This window comes from Delphinapterus leucas, chromosome X, assembly GCF_059928025.1.
Source record: "Delphinapterus leucas isolate spDelLeu-1000000601 "Yukka" chromosome X, BTC_Dleu_Yukka2, whole genome shotgun sequence".
Lineage (NCBI taxonomy): Eukaryota > Metazoa > Chordata > Mammalia > Artiodactyla > Monodontidae > Delphinapterus > Delphinapterus leucas.
Genome location: NC_143150.1, coordinates 29,476,173 through 29,493,230, shown reverse-complemented (window position 1 = coordinate 29,493,230; position 17,058 = coordinate 29,476,173). Strand labels below are relative to the sequence as shown.

General features: G+C 45.2%; 1 non-coding gene across 1 annotated transcript; it reads left to right on the top strand.

Moving 5' to 3' along the window:
- The first annotated feature begins 7,976 nt into the window (after positions 1–7,976).
- On the top strand, positions 7,977–8,120 carry LOC115801580 (small Cajal body-specific RNA 20). Its single transcript, XR_004021888.2, has one exon.
- Positions 8,121–17,058: the final 8,938 nt, after the last annotated feature.

Below are 17,058 nucleotides of genomic sequence, written 5' to 3'. Positions count from 1 at the left end.
TTTTATAAAAAGGACTTGACTTTAGTGATCTCTGACTCACTGAGGGTACTTATATAATGATCCAGATGATAATCGCTTGACCCTAGTCTCCTGGGTGTAGGGTGCAGTTCTTTCATTTAAAGTGATATGTTATCAGAAAATGAAAAATTATACATCCATATTATTCTTTTAACATTAGTGATTATAAAATCAAGTCCAGGTTATTGATCTAGTAAGAGAAATCTGAGATGTGAAAGCACTTTCTTCTCTTCCTTTTAGAATGATTTGGCTTGGTTTGGTTTAAAACTTAAATATTTTATTATACTTTTTACATGTATATTTTGTAAATTTGTAAATCCCCAGGGCCCCGTTCAGTTCTTTTGTCACCTACAAATCTTAACATATAATGGCACATAGAGAAAAAAAGAATGAGGTACTAACACCTCCTACAGTGTGGATGAACCTCAAAAACATTATGCCAAGTGAAAGAAGCTGGCAGCAAAGGTCACATATTGTATGATTCCACGAGAATTAAATATCCAGAGTGGGCAAATCCAGAGACAGAAAGCAGATTAGTGGTTGCCAGGGGCTGGAGGAGGGAGGACTGGGGAATGACTGCTGAATAAATAGGGGTGTCATTTTGGGGTGATGAATACGTTTGTCTGCTTCTATTTGGCTGCACCAGGTCCTAGTTGCGGCATGCGGGATCTTTGCTGCCGCGTGTAGGATCTTTAATTGGGGCATGTGGGATCTAGTTCCCTGACCAGAGATTGAACCCTGGCCCCCTGCATTAGAGTGCAGAGGCTTAACCGCTGGACCACCAGGGAAGTCCCGATGAATATGTTTTGAAACTAGATGGTGGTGATGGTGGCAGAACATTGTGAATGTTCTAAATGCCACTGAACCATACACTTTAAAACGGGTAATTATATATTACTTGAATTTTACCACAATTTTAAAAAATGATATAAGAGGAAAATAATTGTTGTGGATAGACTGTGATAAAGGGTATGAGTGGAATAAGACGTGGGACAAGGCGTCAGTTTGACTGTCCTAAGCCTCTTTTATGTATTGGTGTTCCGCTAACCCAGTCCCACTCTCATTAAATCTTATTTTTGTTTGTTTGTTTGGGCACCTATTGCTGTCCTCTTGGATGCACCTGGTGATAGCAGAATAAATATTGAGAAGAAAAGCCTTCAGGTATAAAGGGGCTACATCTAAAATTAGGTAATTAGTCCTTTTATATTTTTAATTCTTTCAGAAATTTGTGTCAACTTTTGAATTGTGAGATGCTTGATGATATTTTTATCTATGGAAAACGGAGATCTAATGGCCAGATTTCAAGGTCAGGTAAGAGCTTAAAACCATATGCTACATTTGGACTTACGTTTTTATACTGAAATTAATACAGATGATGCAAGTAAGACTTTAAATGGGAACTAAAAACGTGGCCTATGTCATGGCAGCATTCCATCTGAGGGCTCACAGTAGTTAAATCCCTTAGGATAGTCATGAGACAATCAAAGCCAGAGGACCAATGAAGCCAGTTGTTACAATTCAAAATAGCCAGTTTGTGAGAAATTAGAAGTTTTTTAACAAAGAGTTAGAAAATATAAAGAGGAACAAAACAGAGGTGAAGACTATAATAACTGAAATGAAAAATACACTAGAAGAAATCAACAGTCTACCTTGTCTTTACATTCCAGATCAGTGAATGCAAAGACAGGGTAGTGGAAACCACTGAAGCTGAACAGAACAAAGAAAAAAGAATAAAACTAAATGAGGACAGTTTAAGAGATGTCCAGCATACTAATATTCACATTATAGAGTCACAGACAGAAAAGAGAGAGAGAGAAAGAAAGGGGCAGAGAACATATCTGAAGACATAATAGCAGAAAACATCCCTAACCTGGGAAAGGAAACACACATCTAGGTCCAGAGAGCACATAGAGTCCCAAACAGGATCAACCCAAACAGGACCACAGCAAGACAGATTGTCACAAAAATGGCAAAACTTAAAGATAAAGAGAGAATGCTGGGGACTTCCCTGGTGGTCCAGTGGTAAAGAATCTGCCTTTCAACGCAGGGGACTTGGGTTCAAAACAAGTGAATAAACATTACAAAACAGAAACAAAGTCACCGATTCGGAGAACAAACATGTGGTTGCCAGAGGGGGAGAGGGGTGGAAGAAGGAAAGAAATAGGTGACGGAAATTAAGAGGTACAAATTTCCACTTGCAAAATAAATGAGTCACAGGTATGAAATGTACAGTGTGGGGAATATAATCAATAGCTCTGTGATATCTCTGGTGACATATCATAACTAGACGTATCGTGGAGATCATTTTGAAATAGATAGAAATACCCACTCACTATGTAACAGGAACTAACTGAGTGTTGTAGGTCAATTATACTTCAAAAAGAAACTCACAAACTCATAGAAAAAGAGATCAGATTTGTGGTGGGGTGGGGAATGGATGAAGGCAGTCAAATGATACAAACTTCCAGTTATAAGCCAAATAAGTACTGGGGATGTAATGCACAACACGATAAATATAATTAACACAACTGTATGTTACATATGAAAGTTAAGAGAGTAAATCCTGAGAGTTCTCATCACACACAAAAATTTTTTTTCTATTTATTCATGTATCTATATGAGATGATGGATGTTCACTAAACTTGTGCTAATAATCTCATGATGTATGTAAGTCAAATCATTATACTGTACACTTTAAACGTATACAGTGTTGTATGTCAATTATATCTCAATAAAACTGGGGGGAGGAAGGAAATGCTACATTTCTTTACGAGGTAGTCCAAAATAAAGATGTCATTATCCCACCCAAATAAAATAAATAAATGAAAATAGCCAGTTTCCCTCTAGCACCTGACTATTAAAATGCACAAAGGAAAAGAATAGCAAGACCTCCATCAAGGAACGTACCAAGAGGCAGTTTCAAAACTTGCCATTTGCGCAGAAGTATCCTGGAGTCACAAGGGAAGATGGTGCCCAGGACAGCTCTTGAGAATGACACCTTGAGCAGGAGCTGTAGGATTGGTTTCGGGAGCTGGGCTGAAGCCTCGACAGCTGTTGGCTGAGGACATTCAGGTCTCGGGACTGAGGTTAGAATGGGAGCGGGAGTGGTGGCTAAGCGTGGAGCCTGCGGCTTTGCTGGGCTTGGGGAACTTCAAAGAAAGGCTATGTTTTTCTCCATCCGGAGGCTTGATCCTGAAACCATCGCTACTGCGTAAGAAGGAGGCGATTCCGATCTCAGAGAAGATCTCAGGTGTCCAGGTTCCAAGAACCCTCTGCAGTGCTACCGCCCAAACCTGACTAGCCGTGGAAACAGTTTTTGGTCCGTCAGCAAAACTCTTCCTCAGGCTGGGGTCGTCCTACCAACAAGAAGGGTTGTGTGTGCCTGTGTAAATAAACTGGCGATGCAGCATAGACAGTGCTTCAGTTCCGCATGAGCCCCTCCCCGTCCCCAAGACCCCGGTGGACAAGGACACACGTTCTTTCCCAGCATCGAACCTGAAATAACCGAAGGCAAGGACAACAGGCCGCTAGATACATTTCATAAGGGTTATTTTAATAACACAAGCCAATTCTGCTTGTGTTCCGGGTATTTTCTGGGTATGTTTGTGCTTCTATCACAGACATGTGATATAGGCTGCATACCTGTGTAGTATCTGTGTGTGTGCGTGTGTGTTTTCTACCTGGAAGTTCCATTTGAAGAAGGCCCCATGAAGAAAGGTAAGGCCTACCTGCTGCTTTCATTCTATTTATTTTTTTAACATCTTTATTGGAGTATAATTGCTTTACAATGGTGTGTTAGTTTCTGCTTTATAACAAAGTGGATCCGTTTTACATATACATATGTTCCCATACCTGCTGCTTTTATTTATTTTTATTTTTAAAATGAATTTATTTTATGTTTGGCTGTGTTGGGTCTTTGTGGCTGTGCGCGGGCTTACTGTAGTCGCGGCGCTTCCCATTGCAGTGGCTGCTCCTGTGGTGGAGCACGGGCTCTAGGTGTGCGGGCTTCAGTAGTTGTGGCACACAGGCTCAGTAGTTGTGGCGCACGGGCTTAGTTGCTCCGCGGCATGTGGGATCTTCCCGCAGGCAGACTCTTAACCACTGTGTCACCAGGGAAGCCCTACCTGCTTCTTTTAAATAAAGTGATTATCCTGGATCAGTGCTCAGGGACCACCACCTCCTGGCTTCAGGCAACACTCACCCAAGAGGCTCTCTTTCAGTGTTGAATTAGTTGGAACGAGGGTTCTCTCAAGAATGTTGAAGGTGACAAAATACACTTGAAGGCCACATCATCCCTAAGCTCTGAGCTGCGGAAGGAGCTACGATATGCTTTCCGTATCTGGGGGTGGGGGAGAGGGGGTGAGAAGAGCCGCATGCGGGCCTGGACAGTCTCCTCTTGTGTTACCTTCGCAGAGGTAGGCCCCTCCCCTCCGCGAGCGTGGTTTCTCTCCCCACGTGCCCTCCACAACAGGGAAGGCGGTGAACAGGACTGGGAGAGAAGCCGACGGTGCCCCGCTCCCTTTCTTCCATAAAGCCCTATGAGTAGTCACTGCAGAAGTGTCCCTTGGAGTCCTCCTTGTACCTGAGCTGGTCACCATAAATGGGCCTCAGGCCTGCTTTGAAACACACTGTTCTCCCATTCGAGACTCACACCACCCGGCTTGCACATCTAGGTGGTCCCAACGGGGCAGCGTGCGGGGAGCATGGGTGCTGGGGGAGAGGGTGGAAGAGAACAGGTGGGTCTGTGTAAACCCCTCACGGGCACCTGGCAAACTTCTGAGATGTGCATGGCCTATGATGGTGACTCAGGGCTGTTACTGCATGAAAGGAGGCCTCCTGGGCATTCGGTCTGAATGGCGTTGGCTTAGCAATTTCCATCAAATTTACTAACCCCATGTGACACAGAGAACAAATATGCAGAGAACTCACAACTTTATTGAAAATACAAAAACATGCCCTAAAACAGTGGGTCAAGGGCTCTACTTCTATTTAATATACTTTGCAGGCATTTGGGGAACTGTTCTTGGTGGTGAGGTATGCAGAATTTGAAACTGGCTCAAAGGCACTTTGGAAAAAACCGTCACATAAACAATTCAATAGAAAGTCGGGGCAGCTGAAGGACCTCCAATGGAAAGGAACGACGCCATGCCACATGAGGGCACCTACAGTGAAGCACGTGTGGAAGACAACAGGGCGGAGGAGGCAACAGCATAGGAGGAAAGGGTGGCATAGGCGGCCTGGGTGGCATGGGTGGCTCAGGCGGCACGGGTGGCACAGGCAGGTTGGGTGGCATGGGCGGCACGGGCAGCAGAGGCAGCTCCAGCGGCACTTGCTCCAGAAAAACGTGGACCCAATCCAGCTCCTGAAGCAGAATGGCACGGCAGGGTTCACACACGCTGATGACAGCAGGGAGGACCGGGGGCACGTGGGGCACGTTTCTGAGCATTACTGCACTCTGATGTCTCCAACACTTGGCCCTTCTACTCTTAAACCAAACCTTCAAGCAGAGAGAAAAAGGGATTGATTAGTATATTGAGCATTTCATGTCAGATATGAAAAATTGCAGCAGGGAGCTCTCGGTGCCTTGAAGATTTGAAAGTGCATCAGGAGAAGCTATTTCCTTCTTGCTAAAGTATCTTAGGATATGTAGCTGAAGGTGCTCCCTTCAGCCGCCCTCCCACCCCAAGAGCTAGCACCGACTATGTGCCAGGCTCTGGATTGGCATATGGCTTTGTCTCTCCCCTCCCACCTTTACTATTATTTCCCCCACTCTTACACGCAGGTGGAGCTGACCAACTGCGCTCTGTCCCTGCTGTTATTACTATGCCTGGTAGGTCTGCGTCCTGACAACTGACCGTCAGCTCCAGCAGCCACTAATCCTTACTCATTGGGCAGGTGTCACCTTAGTTATGGGGGAAGTTGAGCATAGGAAAAAGTGGGTGCCTTTTAAAATCATACTGAGGGGAACGGTCCCTATTTTGAAAAACCCATCTTTGGTTACAGTAAATAATCAATAGGAGTGGGCTGGATTTTTCAACAAAAGCTTTCCCCAAGGATGACTAAAAAGGGTCATTCATCCTCTGGAACCATGGGATGGTTAAAAAGATGGAGATGGTATTGTGAGGGAGGTTTGGTCATGGGGGGCCCAGGGACTTTGTGGTTTGTCTTGCTGGACACCGGCGGAACTGAAGCCCTGGACACTGCCTTAATATTAGACTATAGGGGTAACGAATGCTTAGACGAACTCAGCCCAAATTTCCTACAACTCTTAAAATCGTTGCCCAGACAAGAGTTTGGGGGGAAAGAGGCATACCATTGTCACCTCTGTCAATTCTGCACTCTCCAACCTGCCCCACCCTCCAAACCTTCCTGGGCTCAGGACCAGGTCAGGTCACTCCGCTCTGGCTACAGTTGCAGGGCCTTGGACCAGAGCCTCTGGTGCCCAGCAAGGTTGCGCCCTCTAGGAGCTGCGAATCAACCAGGAGATCCCCATCCTGTCCCTTATGCTTAAGTCAAGAGGGTGCAACCTGCATTTTAGGAAGACAGCCGACAACCACGTGAGTGAGGGGTCACAAAACGGCTCCCCCCTAAATATCTGGCAACTATTAACAACTGAAAGTAAAACCTGTCCTGTGGACTCCACTGCTCCCTCAGCATCTCAGTTAATGGAATTATGCCATATTTAGATTTTTGGATGTTTCCACGCGGCAAATTTTACACGAGACCAAGGGCCTCCTCTCTCTGTCGCCCCATTTTCCCTCTCCCATCTTAGTATTTGGGTCCTTCTGCTGCATGAATATGTAGTCGAGAAAAGCCAGTGTAACAGAGCTCACTTTGGGGGGTTCCAGTGTACCAATGGTCAAATCTGCATAAATATAAGCAATGTGCAAAGCTGGCTGTGTGAGGTTCAGGCTGACACTACTTCCATATTTCCAATACTGGTTTCATGAAACAACTCCTACTGTCCTTGCAAACCAAGGGAGGGTGTCCATTAAATGTTTCTTTGGGACGCTCATGCTGTAGAGTTTGGAAATAGATGAAAACATTCTCCCGTCTTCTTCATGTGTTTCTTGTTGCTCCTTTTGCCTTCAGAACTCCATTAAGAGACCACTACGTAAACCCAGGAGAAGCAAGCCACCAAAACTTCAGTTTCTCTTTTCCTCTGAGCTTGCTTTGCCTGCTTGACAAAGCAGAGGCCTGCGCCTCCCAAGCCCTGGCCAGACCTGACTGTGAGCCCATCCCGTGGCCTTAGGCCGCCAGCACTGCTTTCCAGACCCCACCACCAGCTCTGCAGCCTGTGTCCATCACTGCCCTCACACATGCTCTCTGCAGCAAAGCTAGTGAACCCATCCTGATTCTTCTTTTTCTCTCTTTCTTTCTTTTCTTCTTCTTTCCCCCCACAAATACTCCTTTGATTTAACTTAGGCTTTTCTATAGTCGCAAATAATCACTCCTGATCCTTTGACTCACAAACTAGTCATCACTCGAAGAGCATAAGTATTTCACCTTACCACAGGTAAGAATCCTGCCTGAACTAAGAGTCATCCTCCACTACCAACAAATTCCACACACCCCATCTCTTCGTAACAGAACCACGAAAAGGAAGAAAAGCCTCAGGTGTCAGAAATTCCTCAAGAGACTATTCATGAATGCATTTGGTTGTCTCAAAACTTTGAACGTGTGAGGAATCCTCACGGCGTACGTTCCACTCTGTATAACTCTTTTCCACCTTTCTCAGGTCGGTGAAACTTTGTTTGAAATTGTTGTTTTAGTTTGTTTTGTTCTTTAGACATATTTCAAAGGTTGCAACTCGCCCTCCCACCTCCACTATAATGCAAAACCTACTATGTTAGCAACGCTCTCAGGCTGGCATATCAAAGAATTCCAGAAAATGAGGATTTAGGGCTGCCACTCTCTCCACTACTTTACCAAACACTTAAGAAACTCCAGCAGGAGAGGGCCTCTCTCCCATGGGGCTGTGTGGGGGCGGGGAGGGGACCTCGTCTCCTCAGCCCTTGGGCTGGAAGCGCCGATCAGCCCTGGGGGATCCCTGTCGGGGCTGCCATGAGCTGGGCAGCCTTGTTTTCCTACCTCAGACGTTTGTAGTTGCTGGGAGCCCCTACTTGGTCTACACCAGGCTGGGCCTTACGTGGCAGCACTGGGCACGGGGCCTCTGGCTTTCTTTCCCAGGACACTGCCAGGCTCTCATGGGCTGATCCTGGCCTAGGTTGTCCCCGGGCAAGGACGTATGCACCCCCAACAAGTGATCACCTACTGTACAGACACCCGCCAGTGAGGGGGCCTCTCACCTCCTGCCCTCCTAGACGCAACTGCTTGTTCCCAGGGGATGTCACCTGGAACGGGGTCCAGGCACGGAGGCTGTTGTAGAAGGGCATCTGAGGCCACCTCAGTTGGGGGGAAGCTCACCGTTTTCCCTGCCTGGATTGACCTGGGCGCCAGCCAGGCCGCTCCCGCCCTCAGTCCCCAGCTGTGTCTCCTGCACAGGGTCCCGTGCAGGATTGTGAGGCGGGGGTGGCGAGGAAGAGGCCTGAGTGGGTGCTGGAGAAGAAGGGCACCCCGGGCGTCAGGGCAAGGAAGTCACACCTGCCCCTCAGCACACTGGCAGCAGCTCAAGCCCTGCCCTAGGCAGCGAGCTGCCTCCAGTGGGACAGCTCGGGGACCCAAAGCCTGTGAGCTGTGCCACCCAGCCCGGGCCCTCGCCTCTGGAAAGTGTTCGACATTCAAGTGCCTCCTTCGTCAGCTGACAAAATGGTGTTTTACAGAAATTCTAAAAGATTCTAAAGTCCTAAAAGTATTTTCTTCGCTAACCAAAGTTCTGAGAGCATCTTATTTTGTTCTAAAAGCAAGAAACCACTCTCTGTGGAAAAGATAACAAAAGAACAGCTGCGGGAGGAGCAGACTTGGACTCTACGCTCTCCCCTCCACATCAGCGTCACCTTCACTAAACATACATCAGTTGCTCGTCTGTTGTGTTCTGAGTGTGAATTATCCCCTCACTCTAATGCCTAAGTATTCACATATTCACTCCTTATGCAAAGCATTTATGCCTGGTTTTAAATAATTTAATATAATTGGGCTCCTCGGTGCATTAATTTGAATAATTGCCACTTCAGACTTAACCTCAGTGTGACTCCACACAGAAGTGGTACCTAAAGGATGCCAGTGTTAGAAGGAATTGAACGTGTGTGTCTGAGTGTGTGTGTAGAATTCAGAGACATATAATATATAAGTTTATATAGGTAGAGTCTATACAAAGATATATATATATGTATATATATATACACACACACACATATATGTATATATATACACACACATATATATATCTGTGTGTATATATATGTATACACCTTTGTGTAAACTATACCTATATACATATATTTGATTATGGATCTCTATCCGTCTACTCAAGCACATATGAAGTCAGTTCCTCAAGAATAGGTTCTTAAGGGACTAAAGACGCAGACCTACTAGAGAATGGACTTGAGGATACGGGGAGGGGGAAGGGTAAGCTGGGACAAAGTGAGAGAGTGCCATGGACATATACACACTACCAAATGTAAAATAGATAGCTAGTGGGAAGCAGCCGCATAGCACAGGGAGATCAGCTCGGTGCTTTGTGACCACCTAGAGGGGTGGGGTAGGGAGGGTGGGAGGGAGGGAGATGCGAGAGGGAGGAGATATGGGGATATATGTATATGTATAACTGATTCGCTTCGTCATAAAGCAGAAACTAACACACCATTGTAAAGCAATTATACTCCAATAAAAACGTTAAAAAAAAGTGTACAAGGCAAAAATAAAAAAGAATAGGTCCTTAAAAGGTGTACAGACATTTTAAGTTCATTGTCTGTATGCCTTCTTCATATTCATTTGCATCAACATTTATGTAATTGCTGCCCAGGGCTTGGGAAACCGGGCTACAAAGCCTTTTCCCCTGCACGCCATCAGCTATTGAGCTAAGTGGTGGGTATAGTTACTGTCTGTGAAGTTTTGGTGTCCTAGAAATTAAACTTCTACCTGTGAGTGCCAAGATAATCTAGCATGAATTCAAATTATACAAAGAGCAGGACTCTGCACACTATCTACAGTATGTGGAATATAGTACTTGTAAAAGAAATTATAGGATAAGAAACTGAAAAGGTAGTTTTCATTATCACCCTTGGATGTTAGACAAGGTTATAGTTCAGTTTAGTTTGTTTCAGTTTTGCTTTCTTCATCATCTCCATGTAAATTACAATGATAATCTGTTACTTTTGTTCTTGAGTGTTTCTTTGCGGAAGGCAAATAAGAACTCCCACGCACACCTGAGTCATCTTTAAGTCTACTTCTTCAAGTATGCTTCCAGATTTGTATTGAAAGTAACATCTACCTTCTTTGAACTCCCATATTATTGCTTTGTTACTCACCTGTGGCATTTGTCTTGTTCCAGAATATATGTGACTTTAACTCATGTATTTTCTTTCTCTCCATGACTTGCTTATGTCTTTCTTTGGCCCTCATTTATAGTACATGGACAATGAATTAAAAAACTATACACACACACAGACACATACACACACTAATGATAGGGAGGAAAAGGATGATAACTATGAAGAAGGAGAGAGAAAGAGGAGAGAAGAGCCTTTGCAATTCAGACTTCCAGGGCAGCTCCACACACAGTGCTTCAGACACAGAGGAGAGCATGCTGCTGATCTGTTTCTCCACCCCCGTGGAAGGCCACCAGCTAAGTGCTAGAGCCTCTCTGGGAAGATCTTTGCTACCTCAGAGTCTGTCACTCAGGACTGCCAGATGGGCTGGGAGGAAAATAAGAGAATGGAGCCAACACTGGACAAGCTCAGCTAGTAAAAGCCCCCAGGCTCAGTGGCCTTAGTCAAGGCCATCCACCCTTCTTCTATATTCACTTTCAACCAATCAACAAGTCCTTACTGAATGCCTGCTATGTACACAGCACTGCTCTGGGGTACTGCATGGGGAATGCTAACAAGTGTGTCAAGTGCCAGCTTACACCGTAACTGAGAAGTCACAAAATACACATACGTATACATACATATTACATTCACCCATGGACACACACACACACACACACACACATACATACACCGTTCATGCTTCCATACATTTAAGACTGACTCGCAATGGAAGCAATGTGTGATAGGGATCCAATGAATTGGTCCCATTTCAAGAGCAGTAAGAGCTCAGAAGATGAGAGTACTGTGGCTTCCTCCAAGAGATGGGGATTGAGCTAGAACTTGAAAAATCTGAAAGTTGACAGGAATTAGCACATTGCATTTCTTCTACCATCGAGTAGACTAAAAGCAAATAGCTTGGGCTTCTCTGGTGGCACGGTGGTTAAGAATCTGCCTGCCAGTGCAGGGGTCACGGGTTCAAGCCCTGGTCCAGGAAGATCCCACATGCCGCGGAGAAAATAAGCCCCTGCGCCACAACGACTGAGCCTGCGCTCTAGAGCCGGCGAGCCACAAGTACTGAGCCCACGTGCCACAACTACTGATGCCTGCGTGCCTACAGCCCACGCTCCGCAACAAGAGAAGCCACCGCAATGAGAAGCCCGCGCACTGCAACGAAGAGTAGCCCCTGCTCGCCGCAACTAGAGAAAGCCCGCACGCAGCAACGAAGACCCAATGCAGCCAAATAAAATAAATAAATAAATAATAAATAAATAAAAAAGCAAACAGCTTTTCCCAGTCCTAGCAAGGCTCAAGAATGTCATGTAAGGTTTCCCTCTGAAGGATGCCCGCAGAGAATGTGGCTACAGGGAGCAGCCCTTGAGGCTTGAGCCCAGGCTGCCTAAGGTAAAGACATCCTTAGCGAGACGCCTGGTTCATGCTTCACCACATGGAGCCACGAACAGCGGTGGTTCTACAAGCTTGCTGCTCATAATGGCCTAATATCTCAGGCAGAATTTAAAGGAAAATCATGCAATTTTACCCTTAATGCCTGGTTACAGCAAAGGGATGCACTGTCCCAGTGTCTGGACTGGGATTTAGTCTGCAAATGATTTGGAACAAACCCAAAGGGTCCATGCTGTCCTGAGATAGGGCAGTGAATGCAAACACTGAATCACTTTTATTGCCACATACAACCACCAGCAGTAGTATATATCCAGGGCTGTCTTTAATTTCCTCCTCCGCTTTCTAAGGCTGGGATTAGATATGCAAATGCCCACCCCCTCAAGTTTTCCTTTTATTTTATCAGCGTAGACACAGAAAAACTTATATCCTAAAAGAACCAACTGTAAAAAGTCATTTCTTGAGGCAATCAGGGAATTCAGAATACAAGCGACTGGGTGATGGCGCCAAGGGATTAGTATTACCATTCAGGCGCCTGGATGGCACTCTGGTTATGTAGGAAAAAAGACTGTATTTTTTAGAAAGTGCATATACACATAAAGATACAGGGATGAAAACACAAGTTGTCTTGAGTTTCTTTTAAATCAGCACAGCAAGAAGAGGAGAGTGAGTGGGGAGGGGAGGAAGAGAGAAGGACAGAAAGAACGAAGGGAGGAAAGAAGGGAGGGAGGGAAGCAGGGAGGGAGGGAGCAAGGAAAGGAGATAGATGAAACAATTTGGTAAGATCGTGATAAATGCTGAAGCTGGATGATGGTTTTTATGGGAGTCCGTTCCAGTACTCTTGCCATTGTTGTGTATATTTGAATATTTTCATGATAAAAAGTGTCTTTCAAAAGAAATGAGTAAAACCCCTATCACAAGTAACAATTACAATGCAACTAGAGATTATCATACTAAGTGAAGTAAGTCAGAGAGACAAATACCATATGATACCACTTATATGTGGAATCTAAAATATGACACAAATGAACTTATCTATGAAACAGAAACAGAATCAGGGACATACAGAATAGACTGGTGGGACTTCCCTGGTGGCACAGTGGTTGAGAATCTGCCTGCCAATGCAGGGGACACGGGTTTGACCCCTGGTCCAGGAAGATCCCACATGCCGTGGAGCAAGTAAGCCCGTGCACCACAACTACCGAGCCTGCGCTCTAGAGCCCGCGTGCCACAACTACTGAAGCCCGCATGCCTAGAGCCCATGCTCCGCAACAAGAAAATCCACCGCAGTGAGAAGCCCGTGCACCGCAACGAAGAGTAGCCCCCGCTCGCGACAACTGGAGAAAGCCCGCGCGCAGCAACGAAAACCCAACTCAGCCAAAAATAAATAAAATTAAATATTAAAAAAAAAAAAGACCGGTGGTTGCCAAGGGGGAAGGTGGGGTGGGAGAGGGATGGATTGGGAGTTTGGGATTAGCAGATGCAAGCTAGTATATATAAAATGGATAAACAACAAGGTCCTACTGTATAGCACAGGGAACTATATTCAATATCCTATGATAAACCATAATGGAAAAGAGTATGAAAAAGAATGTATATATATATATATATATATATATATGTATGTATGTATAACTGAGTCACTCTGCTGAACAGCAGTAATTAACAAAGCATTATAATTCAACTATACTTCAATAAAAAATAAAACAATTACATAAATCACCCCTTATGTTTATACACAATTAAAGTTAATAGAGTATCTTTCCATACTTCATTCTGACTTCATAAGAATTCCGTGAGATGATTATCTTTAGTTTAGCAAATAGTAGTAGTAAGAGTAATAGCTGTTTATAGTTCGGGAAACTAAGGCTCAGGGGCAATAAGGCTTGTCAGTGTCGTGTAGTGAGAATTCAGGGCCAAAGCTCTTGCTATGAGCAGGAAAGTAGAAGTGCCCTAAAACCAGATGCATATGCTGCAACTCCAGAGACTGCTTCCATTACTCAATTCCTTGGTCTTTCCGATTATTATCATTATTTATTATTTATTCTTCTTATTATTTTGGGTGGGAGGGGGTGGTTAGGGGCATTGTGTCCCACTTTTTCTGATGAAAAGTGCACACACTATTCTAATGCCACCATCCACACGGAACTTTACATTCAAATTCAAGGGGACTCCCAATCCCACTGACAGCCAGCTGTGGCCTCCAAGTAAGCCCTCCGGATCTGTACCTTGTCCCGCAGGCCCAGTAACTGCAATGAACTGAACCAAGAGCCAGCCTAGAGATTCCCTTCCTATAAACACATCCTAAAACACTGCTTTCATTAAGGCACTCCCCCGGCACAAAACTCTTACAGTTTTCCATGATCCCAAATGCAGACATTCTAACTCCTTCCATAAATTGGACCCCAACCTAACTTTTAAACTTTAGTTCCCACCCAGTACAGAGTTCTCTCCAGGCTCCCCCTCCAGCTCCCTCTCAAGGTCAGCACCTCATATGCATTCATTCTCCTGACCACCCTGTTTGGGTTGGCGTTGCCTAAGACAAGCTTTACACTTGATCACTCCTGGGGCTGCTCATACTACCTCCCTGAACTGAAGTTCCATGCACGGCCTGCTTAGCATTTACCAAAATTTGACTCACTCTGTGAGGTGTAAGGGAAACCCCGCTACCCTGCAAAAAAAGCCAAATCTGCTTCTACCACGGGCTGCTAAGAACAAAGTCTCTTCAACGGTTTGAATCCTGGCCCTCTTCCACTGACCTATGTAACCTTAGGAAAGTCACTGAACCTCTCCGAGCCTCCATTTCTTCCATTAGGAACTAAAGAGAGTGTGGGGACGGCTATAAGATTGATTAGCCAGGCCCTGGTGCACAGTGAGTACCCACATGGTGTCACCAGCCTGAGCAAGCACAGCTCTGTGCCACTCCACAGACTCTCATATCCACTCAGGTGCAGGGGCGACACTCCGTGTCCAGCATCCTCAGTCACAGTGCAGGCCCCTGTGCAGAATGACCGCAGTCAGTCCCGACCCCTTAACTCTAGCATCAGCTAAAGTTACCTGAGCCCTCACCATGGGCCTTATTTGTATTCCTTCATGTAAATTTCACAACACGGTACAGCAGGTACCATCATGATCCCCATCCTGCAGACGTGGCACCTGAGGCACAGAGAGGTCAGCTGATTTAGCTCTGGCCACACAGCAAGTTAGTGGTGGTGGGGCTGGGCACTCTGTCTCCAGCATTTTCAGCTTCTTTCTCTCACATGGGCTGATCTCTCTCCCCAGACTGCGAGAACCCATGGCACAATAGCTGCGTCTGGAATCATGACACTCTCCACACTGCCTGAGGCAGGGCCTTGTAAACAGAGCAGCCAACAGAGGATTACTGACTGAAGCATATATAGGGACACAAAAACATGGTAGCGACATATTCACAAGAAAACTTTCTGTCCTCATTGCCAACTGCCAGAGAATAGCCATCATCTTTCTTCTCTCATGGACCTTTGTGAATAAATAAACCACAAAATTGATGAAAATTGGAAATGTGAGACAGCACGGTATGGCCATTGGTAACACTGTGTTTTTACCATCTCAGTTAATCCTCACGATAACCTGGTGAGGTAGTTACTATTGCTATCCTCAGTTTACAGATGTGGAAACCACGATTAAGTGAGAATAAGCAACCTAACAGTTTAGCCAGCTAGCAAGCGTTGAGCAAAGCCAGGATTTAGATGCCAGCAATCTGGCTCCAGGGCCCCTGCTCCCATAAATCTTCTACATCGACTACGATTCATGCCTGTTACTGCTTAGGATGAAGCTCCATTCAGTATTTAAGGTTTTCAAAGTGTGAAGTTAAGTAAAACTTTTAAATAAATACGACCATGACTGATGCCAAGGTAGGGCAACACTTGTCAAGGGTCACATGGGTGACTAAAGTTGAGAAAACACAAATTCACTGTGGAAATCTGAGATGTGGAAGGACACACCTCCTGAGCTGTCACAGACCTCCTAGCTTGTCTAATGCAAATCATGATAAAAACCCTCATAGGTCTCTCATGCGATAACTAATATGGAACCAAAACTGTGTACAGGGTATCCAGCCAAGAGAGGGAGAGGCCTGCCGAACTCACCAAGGGCCAACGTGAGGAGGAAACGTCTTGGTTAAAATCAGGAGGAGGTACTCATATTGCCATGTCTTGCCAGTTTTTGAAAGAGAATGGGTCAACAAACCTTTTTTTGTTTCTGGACCACCCTCCACAGACATGAGGCAGGGGCACTTATCCCTTAGGCACTGTAGGTGAGGGGACTAGGTCCCATACACACACACACACATATATATATATATATATATATATATATATATATATATATATATATATATTTAGGAGCCCACAAAATATATATTTAGGAGGCCACAAAAATGATTTGGCTTCTGATCCCCAATGGGGTTGATGAAGATGGTTGTCCAAGGAAACACAGGCTAAATCAAGTACATTGTCAAGTATAGGGCCCATTATTATAAGCTATTTTCAATATTTAGGATATTAAGTCTTGGGGCATCTATAAAACACTTCTCCAAGGAAAAACCATAGAGCTGTAAATCTGGCCTGGCCCTCTTTTATTTGACAATAAATAAAATTTATCTACTCCTCAGCAAGGGCTCAGGAGAATATTTCGAGAAAACGTGAGGAGATGAGATGGGGGGATAGGCAGCGGCAAGAAAGCAGGTAAATTTACCCATGTCCACAGGGGCCCACCACAAGGGACATGTATGCTTTTGTAGAAGATCTACAGCCAGAAGCAACAGGAGCTTAGGGGCTGTGCACAAAGATGTAGCATAGTCCATAGCTGCAACAAGGACACACACAAAAAAAGAAAAAAGGCAGGAAATCTGTACCCGGTAAGCATTCTTGAGTGCTTGAAACACTGTGCAGGTTTCTACACCTGCAATCTGATGTTGATTCATTACTAAAAATCTACAGGCTAATGGAGGGGGGGGCGCTGGGTTTCGCTTTCTTTTGTTTTGTTTGCATAGTGCATCTGAGCACCAGGCATGCTCAGAAAACCCAGCCCTGAACTCCTGCTCCTGGAGACCCGGGGAGTATGGCGGACTCTGACTTCAACCTCATTGCAAAAATTCAGAGCAAGCAAACTCCTAGCTAATAATACGGTTGACCCTTCAAATACACGGCTTTTGAACTTGCAAGTCCAC